General features: G+C 45.3%; 1 long non-coding RNA gene across 1 annotated transcript; it reads left to right on the top strand.

Annotated features, from left to right (window-relative positions):
* Positions 1 to 618: 618 nt before the first annotated feature.
* On the top strand, positions 619 to 1,912 carry LOC119314697. Its single transcript, XR_005152425.1, has 2 exons — positions 619 to 1,403; positions 1,530 to 1,912. It is a non-coding gene; the product is annotated as an uncharacterized LOC119314697 (long non-coding RNA).
* The last annotated feature ends 17,446 nt before the right edge of the window (positions 1,913 to 19,358 follow it).

Here is a 19,358-nt window from a genome sequence, read left to right as displayed (position 1 = left end):
AAGTCAACCTGTATCACTAGATAATTTTTTTTGTACACAATTGAAAGGAATGAAGTATGTACAGTAGTAGTATCAGCATATTCAGAAGTATCACTAACTGAAGGACATCTGCACGTATATGTAAATCGGTAGCAATCCTTTTGCATAATCAAACTGAATTCAGTTCGGTTCAGTTAGTCGAGTCAAACACTGACGAATTCATCCAACCCGACCATGGTCACTCACCTCTTACTCCTCTCAGAACCTTGGAACTGTTGTGCTCAATGTGTAAAGAGAAGACCAGGCTTTTGATTGTAAATTATGCATGACAGACATATTAAATGATGGTCTGCATGTTTCCATTATGGCTTTCCCTCTGAATTTTTAGAACACATCGTTACAAGGATATCAGATTTCTTTTTTGCCTAATTCTGCACCTAACTACCTATTTAAATTCATGACCATTACTTGGTCAACCATGCTTTTAGCACTTCACCATACTGTTTGCATCTTTGTCCAAGACGTTGATTTGTGAACTATATATTTACATGCAGTATAGGTTAATATTGATCTGTGATTTTCCTTACTTGGTCAACCTGTTTTTAGCACTTAATCATATTCTTTGCATCTTTGTTCCAGTGGCATATATGAGTATATCATGTGCGATTGAGGCTATCCTGCTGAAGGGAAGGAAGATGGAGGAGCAGATTCTAACAGCAAGCGTTAATTTCTTTACTTTGCTGTTAAGTAACTGTTGTCTTACTTCCTCTTATTTGTTTCAGGCGAATGTATACCCATCCACCTGATGGTTTTCTTAGTTTATCAAGCAGTCCACGAACGCCAACATTCCAGCCAATGCACTATCCATCTCATGTCCCCCTCCTAGACAACAGCAACAGGAGAATCTCCATTTTGTCGGTGTCCCCTCACATGTTGCATTCTCAACACCACCACCACCACCAGTTCATACTAAAAGGAAAAAAACACCATCCGAGTCTGGTTCTGGTAGAGGTTCTTTACAAAAAAAAAAGGCCCATGTTGTAGAACAGGCCGGTGATGTCTTTGGTTGTCATGAGGCTGGCCGGTGAGAATGCCACGTTGCCGGAGCCAAATGAGCCCGGAATAAACCTGCGGAGGAACATGACAGATACAGGATTTTCTGAAAATGAAAGCGAGTTCACCATGACTACGACAGATACTAGGTAGTTTAGCTTGGGATAGAATACAATGCACGGGTTACAACAGAAGTTATTTCTTGTCTCAGAATTACTGATTGCTCTTTGTTCTCATTTTCCTTGTTAGCTGAAACTATTCCTTGTCTACAGATAAGCGGAAGTCGTGTTCGGAGCCACCAACAGTGTCTTCCTTGGATTCGTTCGTGCAATAAGGAGGGTACCCGGCCTTCTTCACGTGTCAAGCAACAAGTAAGGACCAGCCTTCGGTTGTTACTATTGATTCATGTGCATGCGCAAAAACGAAAGAAAATACAATACTAGATTTGGACACAGCACGTGAACCAACAAGTTTGCACTTTCCTGACATGGGTGCAGGGGTGATCGAGGAGGATTTTCGTGGCCCGGTGGGTGTCGTGCTCTTCAACCACTTGGAGGCGGACTTCACCATGAAGCCCAGTGACTACTGCACACAGATGATCATCCAGGTGATCGCGATGTCGGAGGTCGCCAAGGTGGAGGTCCTCGACGCCACCGTCCGGGGGGAGGTCCACCGGTGTCTGAACTCCAAGCCTTAGTAGATACATCTAGAGAAGTGGTATGTTTAGGTTGGTGGTGGAATGCTAGGGAAGGTACCCACCTTTAGATGATGGTTGTGTTCGTCTGATGTTAAATGGGATGTCGTGATTTCTTTCAGTTGAGATGTTGTTCCTTGACACGAGTCTGATGTTAAATGGGATGTTGTGATTTCTTTCAGTTGAGATGTTGTTCCTTGACATGAGTTTATTTTGCACTGGGCATGTCTATTTTCTATCCAGGAATAATGCATCTAAATTTTATTTTTTTTAATTCCTAATTAGCTACTAGTAGCGTGGGAGGAGAAGTGCACGCTACTACTACCTAGGATAGTAGTAGCACTGGTTGAGATAGTAGTAGCGCGCTGCCATCTGCGCTACTACTAACAGACGTACTAGTAGCGTGGGTGGCATCCGCGCTACTGCTATCTAGTTAGCTGTAGCGCCTTATTGATAGCGCTGCTGCTAGGCTTTTCTCTAGTAGTGAGATGGGATTAAATAAAGAAAGAATTTTGTGGGCTCTGTAGAATATCTGAACGGAGCGGCTAATTTGTAGAAAGAATTGTGTGGGCTCGATGTGTGATGTGTGGGGATACTAGTAAAAGGAAGGATTGATTGTGGGTTGAATACTTAAACGGTTGATGGTGTGCACACAACGATTGTTACAATGCAAATACCCATTTCTGAGTCTAGACTCATCCGGTGAAGAGAAAGTTCACAAAAAGTACCTTTCAATTTTATTTTATTTTGCATGGAGATAATTTGGTGCTTGAGGTGCGTTCTCCTAATGATCTGAAATTTGGAGGGTACCTCATGCACCAATTATCTTCCATGCGATTTTTTATTTTATTTAAAAAAATTCTAATATTTATTTTGAATTTTCTGATCATCGCAGGTGCAGCTGAGCTTGGGCACCGAATCGCCTTGTCCTTACACATGCTGCTAATATATCACGTCCTACTTTTTTCTCTTAGTCTCTATTTGTATATGGGTGTGACTTGCACTCATATATATGAGAGTTAACAATGTCCCATCTAACTTCTACACCATTTAGTTTTACACGGAGATTCATGAGTTTTTCCTTTTCTTGTTTGATTAATAAAATTACGTAGAAGTTCTAAGTGTTTATTTTTTTAAGATTTGCGTGCATTTCTTTAAGAGCTTAGATTTATGATTGTGCTTTCTCATTTAAAATGTCAATTAATATCAGGAGCATTACAAGTGCACAAAATTATATGTTGGTGAGGGAGCAAGACTTGCGGAGCAGTGTGCTAGAGTATGATAATCAAACTTGTCGTTGTGAGATTAATCACGTTTATTATGAATAGGTGGACAAACATGACCACCATTGAATGGTGAAGAAAAAAAAGAATTACTAACAGAACGGGCCTCTAGAAATGTACAAGAATTTGTCTCTCCACCATAGCTTGTATCGATGCTAACAACAAAAATCGTCCTATCAATCTCGACAAGTCGAATAATAAAAGAAAGCCATCCATTATCTTCTTTCATAAATAATATTAATATGCCCATCAACCGTCTGATCTAATTATTTATGCTTTTTATTAGTGTTAATTTATTTATAAAGATAAATTGGTAGGTCTTCTCTTTAAAAGCTGATAGAATGTGTATCATCCTTTCACAATAGAAAAACATGTTTTATGACCTCTAGAGCTTGTTGCCAACTATTTTTTGTTTTCTAGAATAGTTTGTGTAAATGCCAGGATTTCCGCTGTATTCTTTACTACTACTACTACTACTACTACTACTACTACTACTACTACTACTACTACTACTACTACTACTACTACTACTACTACTACTACTACTTATTATTATTATTATTATTATTATTATTATTATTATTGTTATTATTATTATTATTATTATATGACAACAACACTGATAAATTACAACTGGAGCTCCATCTCAACAACCATCATGGAATATATTTCAAACCGGGATCAAAGTTAACCAGTTCTGTTTTTACTTGAATGTGATGACGAATTATACCTGTGTTTAAACACATGTTAAGTCCATTTGGAATCAGTGAGTAAATAGTATAAAACTACCACTTTTCGCGTTATGGTTCCAAAAAACTATCGAAAATTTGTTTGTGATTGATGCCTACAACTTTTGGCCTCGACTGTCTCAAAAAACCCAATCGTGGTTATGACAGTTGGGGCCCACTCCTAAACAAACCGTTTGTTTGACCGTTTAGTTTAACCGTTAACTGACATGTGGGACCCACATGACAGTATCTGTAAATATTTTATAAATGCAATTTGGTCCCTGAAAATATTTCAAAAAAGCAATCAGGCCCCTGCCATGGCCGTCTTCCAGATCGGGCTCCTCCTGCCGTGCTCGTCGCTGTTGCAGCCGCGGCTGTGGGAAGCCACGGCGGGAGCATCTCGGCGGCCAGCTCCTGTCCGTGATGCAGGCGGCCGCGGCAGGAGCATCTGGACGGCCAACTCTTGTTTGTGCTGTGGGTGGCCGCATCCAGCAGCCCCCACCCCGCCGGTGAACCCCTTCTGCTCCGGCGTCGCGTCCATGGTCGTCATCAGGGGCAACTGCGTCGGAGAAAGCAGGGTGAGGGAGGAGCTCGGAGGAGCCGCACATGCGGCCGAGGTCACCGGCTCTCCATCCACAGGCCACGCGCAGGGGTCCGGCGGTGTGGATGGCGGCGGAGGTGGCTGCCGCTGCCGGGGCTCCTTGGGTGGCTGTATGGACCGCCGTGTCCAGGAGCTCGCCGCCTCAGGGACTCCATGGACGCCGGCGAGGTGGGCATGCGAGGGGAGGGGAGCGGGTCGTCGACGAGGTGTGCGCGCGAGGGGAGGGGAGCGGGTCCGGCGGGGTGGGCATGCGAGGGGAGGGAGCGGGTCGCCGGCGCGGTGGGGCGCGAGGGGAAGGAGTGGGTGGCCGATGGGGTGGGCGCGCGAGGGAAGGGGACATGGTCGCCGGCGGGGTTGAAGATAAGACAGAGAGAGAAAGAGAGTACGGGGGAGAGGAGAGAAGGAGAGAGAAGAAGAAAAAAGAAGCTGACATGTGGGTCCCACATGTCAGTTAACGGTCAAACTAAACAGTCAACAAACGGTTTGTTTAGGAGCGGGCCCCAATGTTATAATCGTGATCAATTGCAAAGCACTCGGCGGTTTGGGTTTTTTAAGACAGCCAACGTCAAAAGTGGTAGGTATCAGTCACAAACAAATTTTCGGTAGTTTTTTGGAACGATAACGCGAAAAGTGGTAGTTTTATGATACTAGATAATGCCCCGCGCGTTGCTGCGGAATAGATTGTAATATATACTAAAATGATTTGATAGTATGAAACATGATTTTTGGAATTTTATACGAAAACTAAAATCAAATATACAAATGATTTATTATATAATTGCTGTTTATATTTAAGAATAGTAGCATTTTTTCATGCATGCTACATATGCTTTAGAATTGTCAAAAATGATGAGGAAATTATATTATCCATTCAGCAAGTTAATCTATGATTTTTATGGGAACATGTCGTTAGCACTTCAGGTTTAATTGTTTATTTACACTTCAGGTTTAATTATTGCCTTTGGCTGTCTTGAACGATACTGAAATAAAGAAGACACTTTGGTAAAAAAATATATTGAAATCCGAACGGACTCTTCATATTTTTCATAAGATCAAATGAAGTCATGATGGTGAGGTGGCATGGGCTCGAACAATTTGAACAAAACTTTTAAACATGAATTAAACCTTGGTAACGATTAATTTGTTTGTATAAGATGTCGTACTATTTCAAGTCAAAAAAAATTGTGGGACTTCAGCCCTCCAAGTTACTTAATCATCTATGCTTCAGACACCATTTTGCAAAATTTACCCACAGTCCAGAAAACAAACCAATAAACATGCATCCTTGGGGGTTACAAATAATACGATCTGCCGTCCTATGAATAAAACTACAGAAGGCATGGCAAAAAATAATAAGAAAATCATGTTGTAGGATTATATCACGCTAAGTAGGAGGATTAGGAAAGGAGCAACCAGGAATAGCCTGCTACGTGCTACAGATGCCATGAGGGGGACGGCCTGCAGGAAATGGGAACTCCAACTTTCGCTGACCACTATAATCTGTATGAATAGAAACGGAGGTGCATGAAGATAATTAACGACAGAGCGAATTAATTTAGGATATGTAATCAAAGATTAACATCAGTGGTTAGTTGTAACGCCCTCGATGCGGCTATATCTCCCACGTGTCGAAGCACGACTTAGAGACATAACCGCATTGAAAGCAATGTCCCAAGTGAGGTAATCTTCACACAACCCATGTAATACATAAGGGAAAGAGATACATAGTTGGCTTACAATCGCCACTTCACACAATTACATGAATAAATCATTACATCATCCAGATACAATCAAGGTCCGACTACGGAACCAAAATAAAAGAAGAACTCCACATGCGACAAAGGTCCCCGATCGACCCCAACTGGGCTCCACTACTGATCAACTAGAACGAAACAACACAAAGGGCAAGATCTTCATCGAGCTCCTCCTTGAGCTTGGTTGCGTCATCTGCACGGTAACATAGGCACCTGCAAACTGGTTTTGAAAGTATCTGTGAGCCACGGGGACTCAGCAATCTCGCACCCGCGAGATCAAGACTATTTAAGCTTATAGGAAGGATGGAGTAATGAGGTGGAGCTGCAGCAAGCGACTAGCATATATGGTGGCTACAATCGCAAAAGAGAGCGAGAAGAGAAGGCAAAGCACGGTCGATAAAAGTATGATCAAGAAGTGATCCTATAGCAACCTACGTCAAGCATAACTCCAACACCGTGTTCACTTCCCGGACTCCGCCGAGAAGAGACCATCACGGTTACACACGCGGTTGATGTATTTTAAATAAGGTCAACTTCGGGTTTTCTACAACCGGACGTTAACAAATTCCCATCTGCCCATAACCGCGGGCACGGCTTTCGAAAGATAATACCCTGCAGGGGTGTCCCAACTTAGCCCATCACAAGCTCTCACGGTCAACGAAGGAATAGACCTCCACCCGAGACACTCCGATCAGACTCGGTATCCCGGTACAACAAGACATTTCGACAGGGTAAAACTAAACCAGCAACACCGCCCGAATGTGCCGACAAATCCCGATAGGAGCTGCACATATCTCTTTCTCAGGGCACACTCAGATGAGCAATCCGTACAACTAAAACCAAACCTCGAGTTTCCCCGAGGGGGCGCTGCACAGGGCTCTAGTTCGGACCAACACTCAGAGGAGCACTGGCCTGGGGGGGTTAGAATAAAGATGACCCTTGAGTCTGCAGAACCCAAGGGAAGGTGGTAGGTTGTTAGTGCAAATGGTAAAACCAATGTTGGGCATTGCTGGAAGAGCTTTACTTAAGGCGAACTGTCAAGGGGTTCCCATTATAGCCCAACCGTGTAAGGAACGCAAAATCCGGGAACATAACACCGATATGACGGAAACTAGGGCGGCAAGAGTGGAACAAAACACCAGGCATAAGGCCGAGCCTTCCACCCTTTACCAAGTATATAGATGCATTAATTAAATAAGATATATTGTGATATCCCAACAAGTAAACATGTTCCAACAAGGAACAACATCTCCATGTTCCAACAAGGAACAAACTCCAATCTTCACCTGCAACTAACAACGCTATAAGAGGGGCTAAGCAAAGCGGTAACATAGCCAATCAACGGTTTGCTAGGACATGGTGGGTTAGAGGTTTGACATGGCAATTTGGGAGGCTGACAAGCAAATGGTAGGCATCGTAGCATTGGCATAGCAAAAGAGCGAGCAAACTAGCATAGCAAAGATAGTGGTGATTTCGAGGGTATGATCATCTTGCCTGAAATCCCGCAAGGAAGAAGAACGAGTCCATGAAGAAGACAGACGGACGAAGTCGAACGAATCCTCACAACTCCGGAACGAAACCGAAGCTAACGAGAGAAGCAACCCGGAAAGAAACAAACAACATAGTAAACAAACATCACATAAACATGGCATGATGCGCAAACAAGTATGATGCATGTCCGGTTTAAATATGCATGGCATGGGAAAGTGCAACAAACAATACTACAAGTTAAGTGGAGCTCAATATGCAACGAGGTGCATGTTGACGGAACACCACATCAATTATTTAGTTATCTCTCGTTTAAGCTACCCAACAATATTAACTGTTGTTAAACATGGCAAGAGGTGAAGCATAATATAAACTATACCATCTAAACAATTTAAATGGGGCCGGATATAAAAACAACAAATCCGGTAAATCCCCATATGCATTTAGCAATTTAATGCAACAACAAGTTTAAACATTTTAAATGTTGTTATCATGATGCGGATGACATATACAAGTTTTATGCGATTTTATGAAAATGTTGACATGAGCATGTTATGAAGCATTTGGTCACCATGGCGGAACAAAAAAGGGTGCCACGGCGATGAAACGGAAAATGATGCCACAGCAACGTTCCGGTCCCGGTAACTCATGGAGATACCGGTGCAAAAGGAGGCGTGCGGATGTGCGCAACATGCTAGAGATGGTGGGGTGCTCCCGACTACCGGGTTCCCACGAGATGGTGGCATGGCAACGAGGTGAAACATGCACGCGACAAATTCGGACACGGTGCAAACATAGGGTGCATCTCATACAACACATGCATTCGGTCCACGGACGGCGTCTCGGGGTTATACCTTTGAAGCGTGCATTTTCGGAGCGGTTCGAGGAAGTAGGCGTTCACGGGACGTCGTGGAAGTAGTCGTTCGCGGCGTCGGTAGAGGTACATCTCGTAGTGGAAGTAGGTGTTCATGATCCGTAGATGTTCGGGGTCCACGGGGTCTTCGAGGGTCGACGGTAGTGGTTCACGGACATCGTGGAAGTAGTCGTACACGGTTCTTCGAGCGACGGTAGATGGTACACGTTTTTCGCAGAGGAACTTGTCGTATCCATGTAGTCGTTCACGTGTGACCGTGGTGTAGTCGTACATATCGGCGATAGTGGAACTTGGCGGTCTCGACGGTCATCGGGGTACTTGTTGGTCCGGTCTTGGCGTCCGCAATCGTAGTGGTACTTGGCGGTTTCGTGTAGTCGAACTCGGCGCATCCGAAGGGGTACTTGACGAAATCCACCTCGGATGTAGTCGTACACGGCGTCGGTAGAGGAACTTGGCGGTCCATGTACTCAAACTTGGCGCGTCCAAAGGGGATGACCGGCTGGGCTGCTACTCCGGTTGGCGTGGCAGCGAGGCAAAGGAGCTCGTGCTCCTTGGCAACGAGAGGCTCGGGGCATGAGCAGGGTCGAAGAGGGCCGAGGCAGGGGGCGAGCCGCGTGGTTGGCTGATGGTAGCCGCGGCCATGGAGGTCAACGAGCGTGGCCATGCAGTCATCCTCCTGCTCGAGGCAGAGGATGCAGGGGCGACGACCACGCCGGACTTGAGGACGGGGACGGCGAGGGGAGGCGGAGGCAGAGATGGTCCGGCACGGAGAAGTCGCAGGCGAGGTGCGGGCGAGCTCGTGCTCGAGTGCCTGAAGACGATGACGCGGCGGCGGAGAAGCGGGCGGTGGCGCTGGAAGAAGGCAGTGGCGGCGGACTGGGCGCAGGAGATGGCGCGACGGGCGACGAGGAGGTCGGGGCTCCGGCCTGGCTCTCTCCTCCGGCGAGGGCGGAGCGCGGGAGCAAGGGGAGGCAGTGGCGACGAGCTCGAGGAGCTGCTGCCCTTGAGCGCTCGGGCGACGGGGACGGCTGGCGCCGGTGGAGGGAGGAGGCAACGGGGTCGCGCACGAGGGAGAAAGAAGGGCGAGGTGGAGGCGCACCGGAGGGGAAGGGGAAGATCGAGGAGAGCGGCCGCGAGAGGATCGGGCGCAGGGAGCTCGTCTCCCTGCTCGATGCGTGTGTAGGCGGCGCTGGCAGGGAACGAGGGGAGAGATGGGGTGCGTGGGGGCTGGGCTAGGGTTAGAGGGATTGGTGGGGGCGGCTGGGCCTTGGCCTTGGGCCGGCGCGGGAGGTTGGGAGGCCCAGGCTGCTGGGCTCCTTCTCTCTCTCTCTCTCTCTAAATCTCTTTGCAAAACAGAAAAAAATAAAGAGAATGAAAAAGGGAAGAAAAGAAAGGTTAGAGAAAGAGTTGGGCACGGGGATAATTTTTCCGGACTCGCAAAAATGAGTTTGTTCCGAGAAAAATAGAAAGGCCATGATTGAAAGATTAAATTCAAACTCATTTGATTTAAATTCAAATGATTTGAATAGGAAGTGAGGTTTGGGAAGGTCCAAAAATGTTCGGATTTTTGGTGGAGCTCCGGAAAATGATGAAATAAATTATTGGACAACGTTTGAGGTCAAAGGCATGGGGAATTATTTTGCAAGTGTGTTTTGGTGATTCCGAAAATGGAATATTTTATTATAGCTCCCTAATAAAATTGAGAGGCTTTAATATGTTATAAAGAGAAATCACGGGTGAATTCCCTCAATTTAAATGGATCGAAAAATCCATACAATTTATTTAGTTGAGGTTTTAAAAATTAATGATATGATGGCATGATGCAATGCAAACGATGCAACAAACAAAACAAATCACACGACGAAACTCGGAGTAGCTGGAAGTCTTCTGGAGCGTCGGTCTCGGGGCGTTACAACACTCCACCACTACAAGAGGATCTCGTCCCGAGATCAAGGATGGCACCGGAGAGAAATGGAAGAGGAAGAGAAGAGGTAAAACTAAGTTGCTTCTTTGACCAATGAGTGAAACCAAAGAACCTTGAGAGGTTGAGCAATTTAAAAGAAAGAGCACAACTGAGAAGAACGAGATTGCAAACAATCCGTTAGAAAAAAAAAGGAACAAGGAACATTACGAGAACTTGAAGGTTGCAAAGACATGAACCAAGAGTTTAATGGACAAGATAGAATTCGAAACCACTCCGGTTAAAACAAGATGAGAGGGGAAGAATTCGGGCAGTACTCCGGTTGAACATGGAAGGAATAGAACATGAACTTGAGAAGATGGGATGTTACTTGATGAAATCAACAACACACTGCCTCCGGAACTATTGAAAGAATGGCACAATGGGTAAGAAGGATTTCAGACAGCTCTCCAGTTGAGGAAGGAGGGAAAACTTGATAAGATTAGAGAACTCGAATGAAAACACGACACTCCAGTTAAATGGATAAGCAAGAAAAGAACACGATCCTCATGAATCGAGATGGTGAGTGAAAAAGAGCAATGTCACAATGCCTCCGAAAGAAATAATAGAAGATATATCATTCGAATAACAGAATGGAGAAGAAAATGCCAACTTCTGCCACAAATGAGTTTGGAAAGCATCCTTGCAAAGAAGAATTGAACGGAGTTGTTGGAAAATCAACAACGAAAAGCACAAGCTTGTAGTGGGCTTATGGAAAACCTCTCAAAATTATGAGGTGACAACCGGCCACTAACGGAAACAATTGCTTGCTTGAGATCAACGAAGAGATGAAAACTTCTTCCACCAAGATGATAAAGAGATAACTTGGATCATTGGCAAGCACCACAAATAGCAACATTCCCAATGGAAGGCTTTTAGGTGAAATATGACACAAGACAACTCCAACAATGAGGTTGATGGATTTAAAGATAACTCATTCTTAACAACATGTGAATCATGGAACATGAACTCAAATTATCAAGAATGACATAATACCACCTCCAAAATATGGTAGAAAGAATTGCACTCCGGATTACCATATGAAGAAAGCTTGAGCTCCTTAGGAAAGAATCTCGATGAAAACTTTGAGAAGGGAATTAAATCCTTGATGAACCATCATGTAGAACCTCCATGAAGAACTCCGGTAAACAAAAGGAATGAAAAGAAAGAGAAATTGAAAACACAAGGTGAATCCTTGCAATGATTTAGATGGATCTCCGTGATAATTAGCGCTTGGAACTCCGGGAAAAAGAGAAGATGAAACAAATGAAACCAAGAATTTTAAGGGCCTCCGGAATAAAGAATTAATCACTTGGATGAACAAGAATAAGAATTATGTTATGCTTATCCTTCACCAATTAAATTGACGACAATCAACGGATTTGGCATACTACTTATTCTCGTAGAAAGGATTAAAAGAGATATAGCGTAAACTTGAGAAGGTCTTCAACGAACCACCGGTAGAATTGAAATAACAAATACATAGATATGATACACGAAGGAAGAAAACTCTTGAACGAACCACAGGAAGAATTGAAAAGAACGAATAAAAGATAACGAATCACCGGAAGAATTTGCAAATGAACGAGGATGCTTGAGAGGATTTAGATACATGAGAACGACGAGATCACGAGCCGATTAAAGATCACTTGCACGAAGCATCGGTAAAATTGAAGAACGTGAGCTGAAAACTGAGAATGAATAATATTTGAAAAGATGGATTCCGGATAAGAAATTGAGAAGACTCTTGAATTTGCTCCGGATAGTTGAAAAGAATTCTCACAATCGAAAACAATTATGAGAGGATGGCAACAAGCTAGCACCACGAATCTTGAAGAGAATAGAGCAAGATTAAAGAGAAACTCTTCTTCGGTCTTCAAATGATGAGAATGACAACGAGAAACACCACCAAGAATTATTGAGGCACACCGGAAGAATCAAAAGCGAAGAGGTTGAGCCAACTATGAAAAGAATTTGAAAGATCTTGGAGAAAAGCATTTGACTAATGATAACTCATTCTTACGTCAAACTTGGAGAAGAATTTAGGATAGCTCTAAGAAAATAGAAGAGTCAGGTAAGATCCTGGGAAAAGACCTGTGGGTTAGGGCCCACTCAAAAGAACACCGTTGAAAAGATTTAAAAGAGATGTTGCACCGGTTGAATTAAATGACTTGAATGAGATACCAATCTCGAAAGAGCTTGAACGAATGCAGAGTGGAAACACGAATCTTCGAGATATCTTGAGCACTCCGGAACAATTTAATAGCGAGAGATGGATGATTAAGAGGTGCACCGGCATAAGAAAAACATTGGAAAAAAAAAGAAAAGGAGTATGCTTAATACCAAAGCTTGAATTAAATCCACCGGAGAAGAAAACGAGTGAAGAGTGACGAACTTGAAGCTCCGTTAGAATATACGTGAGAATCACCGGATAAGAATATTGACGGAAAAGAATGGAGAAACTTCCCATCAATAAAATGGATACTTGAAGAAGAAATCTTAGTCCTTGAAGAAAAACAAAAGGGAGGGAGGGTGGGAAAAACAAAGGCAACTTGGAGACGGATGAAACAAACACCGTTGAGAAGAAGTGATAAATGATCTTGCAAATGTTGACGTGAACGGATCCACTTGAGGAGAGACACACCGGTTAAAAAAAAGGATTGACAAGACAGACTCGATGATCAAGAAGGATTAGTATTCACATAGGAATATGAGAACACCATTTGGAAAAGGTATGGAATCAACATTTGACTTCGAAGCAACTCGAATATCACAACTCAAAACAAAACAAAGGATTGGCTTGCAAAATAAGCCAGAACAAACATATGATAGAGATTTCGTCCGAAGTTTTCGTGGTGGGGCCTACACGGGCTCGAGTGTACAGCACCATCATGTACAAGGCAGTGCACATGACATACGAAGTGTCCCCGAGTCGGCATAGCCAAGGACTCTTTAAGACACAACGAGACCACTGTAAAATCGACCGTGAATAGGCGGACCACTAGACGTCGAACCCCAATTTCATATCATACATCTGTTGGAAAGATATCCTAAGAGCTACTTGAATTCCCACCTATGAAACTCCCGAAATTTTCAGGTTATGCAATCAGGTGTTGGGGATACAGGGGAAGCATAATATCTCACCCAAAACTAGCAAATCCTACATCCAGCTGTATCCATCCTTCAACACATAACCAAGAAAACTTTGGAAACCGTCTACCTCAACCTTCGAAAAGCATCCGTTATACGAGTCATGGCAATACTCCCGTACTCACCTCAGTACTGGGTTATCGGGGTTATCTCACCAACAACTGCATAAAAGAGATTTTCGATGTCGGCGTACTAAACTCAGGTATTCCAGAACTGCAACGATAAAATTATGACGACAACACCTCAGAGCTCAACTCCCCGGGACACTTCCACTAAACCCCTGACAGGAGGCACCAAGACAATGTTCTCATCATAAAACCATCGGAACGATTCCAAGATACCCGCGTGATCCTAAAATTTTTTTTAGTGAAATTCGAGAAGAGAAGAGTCAAAACTCTACGTCAGGATGCCTTACCAGAGCGATGAAGAGACTGGGGAGTAAAAAGAATTCCTAACTCTCCGATATATATATAATCCTAAATGACTCAAAATATTTTTTTTTAGACTCAAACTCGGCTGCTAAAAACGATCAAGCAATGGGGCTCCTAAGGTCGGGGAAGGCTCTGATACCAACTTGTAACGCCCTCGATGCGGCTATATCTCCCACGTGTCGAAGCACGACTTAGAGGCATAACCGCATTGAAAGCAATGTCGCAAGTGAGGTAATCTTCACACAACCCATGTAATACATAAGGGAAAGAGATACATAGTTGGCTTACAATCGCCACTTCACACAATTACATGAATAAAGCATTACATCATCCAGATACAATCAAGGTCCGACTACGGAACCAAAATAAAAGAAGAACTCCACATGCGACAAAGGTCCCCGATCGACCCCAACTGGGCTCCACTACTGATCAACTAGAACGAAACAACACAAAGGGCAAGATCTTCATCGAGCTCCTCCTTGAGCTTGGTTGCGTCATCTGCACGGTAACATAGGCACCTGCAAACTGGTTTTGAAAGTATCTGTGAGCCACGGGGACTCAGCAATCTCGCACCCGCGAGATCAAGACTATTTAAGCTTATAGGAAGGATGGAGTAATGAGGTGGAGCTGCAGCAAGCGACTAGCATATATGGTGGCTACAATCGCAAAAGAGAGCGAGAAGAGAAGGCAAAGCACGGTCGATAAAAGTATGATCAAGAAGTGATCCTATAGCAACCTACGTCAAGCATAACTCCAACACCGTGTTCACTTCCCGGACTCCGCCGAGAAGAGACCATCACGGTTACACACGCGGTTGATGTATTTTAAATAAGGTCAACTTCGGGTTTTCTACAACCGGACGTTAACAAATTCCCATCTGCCCATAACCGCGGGCACGGCTTTCGAAAGATAATACCCTGCAGGGGTGTCCCAACTTAGCCCATCACAAGCTCTCACGGTCAACGAAGGAATAGACCTCCACCCGAGACACTCCGATCAGACTCGGTATCCCGGTACAACAAGACATTTCGACAGGGTAAAACTAAACCAGCAACACCGCCCGAATGTGCCGACAAATCCCGATAGGAGCTGCACATATCTCTTTCTCAGGGCACACTCAGATGAGCAATCCGTACAACTAAAACCAAACCTCGAGTTTCCCCGAGGGGGCGCTGCACAGGGCTCTAGTTCGGACCAACACTCAGAGGAGCACTGGCCTGGGGGGGTTAGAATAAAGATGACCCTTGAGTCTGCAGAACCCAAGGGAAGGTGGTAGGTTGTTAGTGCAAATGGTAAAACCAATGTTGGGCATTGCTGGAAGAGCTTTACTTAAGGCGAACTGTCAAGGGGTTCCCATTATAGCCCAACCGTGTAAGGAACGCAAAATCCGGGAACATAACACCGATATGACGGAAACTAGGGCGGCAAGAGTGGAACAAAACACCAGGCATAAGGCCGAGCCTTCCACCCTTTACCAAGTATATAGATGCATTAATTAAATAAGATATATTGTGATATCCCAACAAGTAAACATGTTCCAACAAGGAACAACATCTCCATGTTCCAACAAGGAACAAACTCCAATCTTCACCTGCAACTAACAACGCTATAAGAGGGGCTAAGCAAAGCGGTAACATAGCCAATCAACGGTTTGCTAGGACATGGTGGGTTAGAGGTTTGACATGGCAATTTGGGAGGCTGACAAGCAAATGGTAGGCATCGTAGCATTGGCATAGCAAAAGAGCGAGCAAACTAGCATAGCAAAGATAGTGGTGATTTCGAGGGTATGATCATCTTGCCTGAAATCCCGCAAGGAAGAAGAACGAGTCCATGAAGAAGACAGACGGACGAAGTCAAACGAATCCTCACAACTCCGGAACGAAACCGAAGCTAACGAGAGAAGCAACCCGGAAAGAAACAAACAACATAGTAAACAAACATCACATAAACATGGCATGATGCGCAAACAAGTATGATGCATGTCCGGTTTAAATATGCATGGCATGCGAAAGTGCAACAAACAATACTACAAGTTAAGTGGAGCTCAATATGCAACGAGGTGCATGTTGACGGAACACCACATCAATTATTTAGTTATCTCTCGTTTAAGCTACCCAACAATATTAACTGTTGTTAAACATGGCAAGAGGTGAAGCATAATATAAACTATACCATCTAAACAATTTAAATGGGGCCGGATATAAAAACAACAAATCCGGTAAATCCCCATATGCATTTAGCAATTTAATGCAACAACAAGTTTAAACATTTTAAATGTTGTTATCATGATGCGGATGACATATACAAGTTTTATGCGATTTTATGAAAATGTTGACATGAGCATGTTATGAAGCATTTGGTCACCATGGCGGAACAAAAAAGGGTGCCACGGCGATGAAACGGAAAATGATGCCACGGCAACGTTCCGGTCCCGGTAACTCATGGAGATACCGGTGCAAAAGGAGGCGTGCGGATGTGCGCAACATGCTAGAGATGGTGGGGTGCTCCCGACTACCGGGTTCCCACGAGATGGTGGCATGGCAACGAGGTGAAACATGCACGCGACAATTTCGGACACGGTGCAAACATAGGGTGCATCTCATACAACACATGCATTCGGTCCACGGACGGCGTCTCGGGGTTATACCTTTGAAGCGTGCATTTTCGGAGCGGTTCGAGGAAGTAGGCGTTCACGGGACGTCGTGGAAGTAGTCGTTCGCGGCGTCGGTAGAGGTACATCTCGTAGTGGAAGTAGGTGTTCATGATCCGTAGATGTTCGGGGTCCACGGGGTCTTCGAGGGTCGACGGTAGTGGTTCACAGACATCGTGGAAGTAGTCGTACACGGTTCTTCGAGCGACGGTAGATGGTACACGTTTTTCGGAGAGGAACTTGTCGTATCCATGTAGTCGTTCACGTGTGACCGTGGTGTAGTCGTACATGTCGGCGATAGTGGAACTTGGCGGTCTCGACGGTCATCGGGGTACTTGTTGGTCCGGTCTTGGCGTCCGCAATCGTAGTGGTACTTGGCGGTTTCGTGTAGTCAAACTCGGCGCGTCCGAAGGGGTACTTGACGAAATCCACCTCGGATGTAGTCGTACACGGCGTCGGTAGAGGAACTTGGCGGTCCATGTACTCAAACTTGGCGCGTCCAAAGGGGATGACCGGCTGGGCTGCTACTCCGGTTGGCGTGGCAGCGAGGCAAAGGAGCTCGTGCTCCTTGGCAACGAGAGGCTCGGGGCATGAGCAGGGTCGAAGAGGGCCGAGGCAGGGGGCGAGCCGCGTGGTTGGCTGATGGTAGCCGCGGCCATGGAGGTCAACGAGCGTGGCCATGCAGTCATCCTCCTGCTCGAGGCAGAGGATGCAGGGGCGACGACCACGCCGGACTTGAGGACGGGGACGGCGAGGGGAGGCGGAGGCAGAGATGGTCCGGCACGGAGAAGTCGCAGGCGAGGTGCGGGCGAGCTCGTGCTCGAGTGCCTGAAGACGATGACGCGGCGGCAGAGAAGCGGGCGGTGGCGCTGGAAGAAGGCAGCGGCGGCGGACTGGGCGCAGGAGATGGCGCGACGGGCGACGAGGAGGTCGGGGCTCCGGCCTGGCTCTCTCCTCCGGCGAGGGCGGAGCGCGGGAGCAAGGGGAGGCAGTGGCGACGAGCTCGAGGAGCTGCTGCCCTTGAGCGCTCGGGCGACGGGGACGGTTGGCGCCGGTGGAGGGAGGAGGCGACGGGGTCGCGCACGAGGGAGAAAGAAGGGCGAGGTGGAGGCGCACCGGAGGGGAAGGGGAAGATCGAGGAGAGCGGCCGCGAGAGGATCGGGCGCAGGGAGCTCGTCTCCCTGCTCAATGCGTGTGTAGGCGGCGCTGGCAGGGAACGAGGGGAGAGATGGGGTGCGTGGGGGCTGGGCTAGGGTTAGAGGGATTGGTGGGGGCGGCTGGGCCTTGGCCTTGGGCCGGCGCGGGAGGTTGGGAGGCCCAGGCTGCTGGGCTCCTTCTCTCTCTCTCTCTAAATCTCTTTGCAAAACAGAAAAAAATAAAGAGAATGAAAAAGGGAAGAAAAGAAAGGTTAGAGAAAGAGTTGGGCACGGGGATAATTTTTCCGGACTCGCAAAAATGAGTTTGTTCCGAGAAAAATAGAAAGGCCATGATTGAAAGATTAAATTCAAACTCATTTGATTTAAATTCAAATGATTTGAATAGGAAGTGAGGTTTGGGAAGGTCCAAAAATGTTCGGATTTTTGGTGGAGCTCCGGAAAATGATGAAATAAATTATTGGACAACGTTTGAGGTCAAAGGCATGGGGAATTATTTTGCAAGTGTGTTTTGGTGATTCCGAAAATGGAATATTTTGTTATAGCTCCCTAATAAAATTGAGAGGCTTTAATATGTTATAAAGAGAAATCACGAGTGAATTCCCTCAATTTAAATGGATCGAAAAATCCATACAATTTATTTAGTTGAGGTTTTAAAAATTAATGATATGATGGCATGATGCAATGCAAACGATGCAACAAACAAAACAAATCACACGACGAAACTCGGAGTAGCTGGAAGTCTTCTGGAGCGTCGGTCTCGGGGCGTTACATTAGTTGCATAAGAAAGTGCATTCTTGATGAAAAAATCAACCAAAGCAGCCATTGAGAATAGAACTCAAATGATACACAACTTTTAATCTATATATGCGTACCTTTAAATAACTTGGTAATGCTAGCATATTTTTAGCGAATAGCATGTCGATCACACGATCACAAAACATTGGCATAACCTTGAGGATATTTGATCAGAGAATGTTGACTGCAATTTGAGGAGTTTGTCGATCACAAACCTGGACCTGTGCGATTCTGTCCTTGACAAAACTATGCAAAGCACCGGTAATATTGTTTCTTTGAGAAAGAGACAGAACATTCAATCGTACAAATCCATGACTCTTTCCTCAAATCCTTTTACACGAAGATATGGACCCATGGACTGTTCCTGAAAGTATAGGTCAAAACTTATCTGAACAAACGCAGCAGCACAAAAGATTCAATCCTAATATGTGATGGTCAATAATGGTGACCTTCAGATTAGACAATGTAAAAGGAATCGAGGAAAGAGTCATGGATTATATATTATATTGTATCCCATTTACCTTGCTGATTGGAAGATTGACGCCAATGATAGGAGTCCAGCTTGCACATTACAATGAAATCCAAGAAGCTTCCGGTTGCCCTAGTCATATTGAGGAAACAAAAGAAACATGCACAAGGAAAACTGCCAAAAGCTCCTCTTGTTCCTCTCGCAAAACACTACATGCGGACCGGATTGCCACGCTCTAGGCATGAACAAAGGGATGAGGGTCTGAAAGGCTGCACGACGGACAACGCCAAGG

The sequence above is a fragment of the Triticum dicoccoides genome, chromosome 6A, assembly GCF_002162155.2.
Source record: "Triticum dicoccoides isolate Atlit2015 ecotype Zavitan chromosome 6A, WEW_v2.0, whole genome shotgun sequence".
Classification (NCBI taxonomy): Eukaryota; Viridiplantae; Streptophyta; class Magnoliopsida; order Poales; family Poaceae; genus Triticum; species Triticum dicoccoides.
The sequence above is the reverse complement of the archived record's forward strand: the minus strand, read 5'-3'. Positions and strand labels throughout refer to the sequence as shown.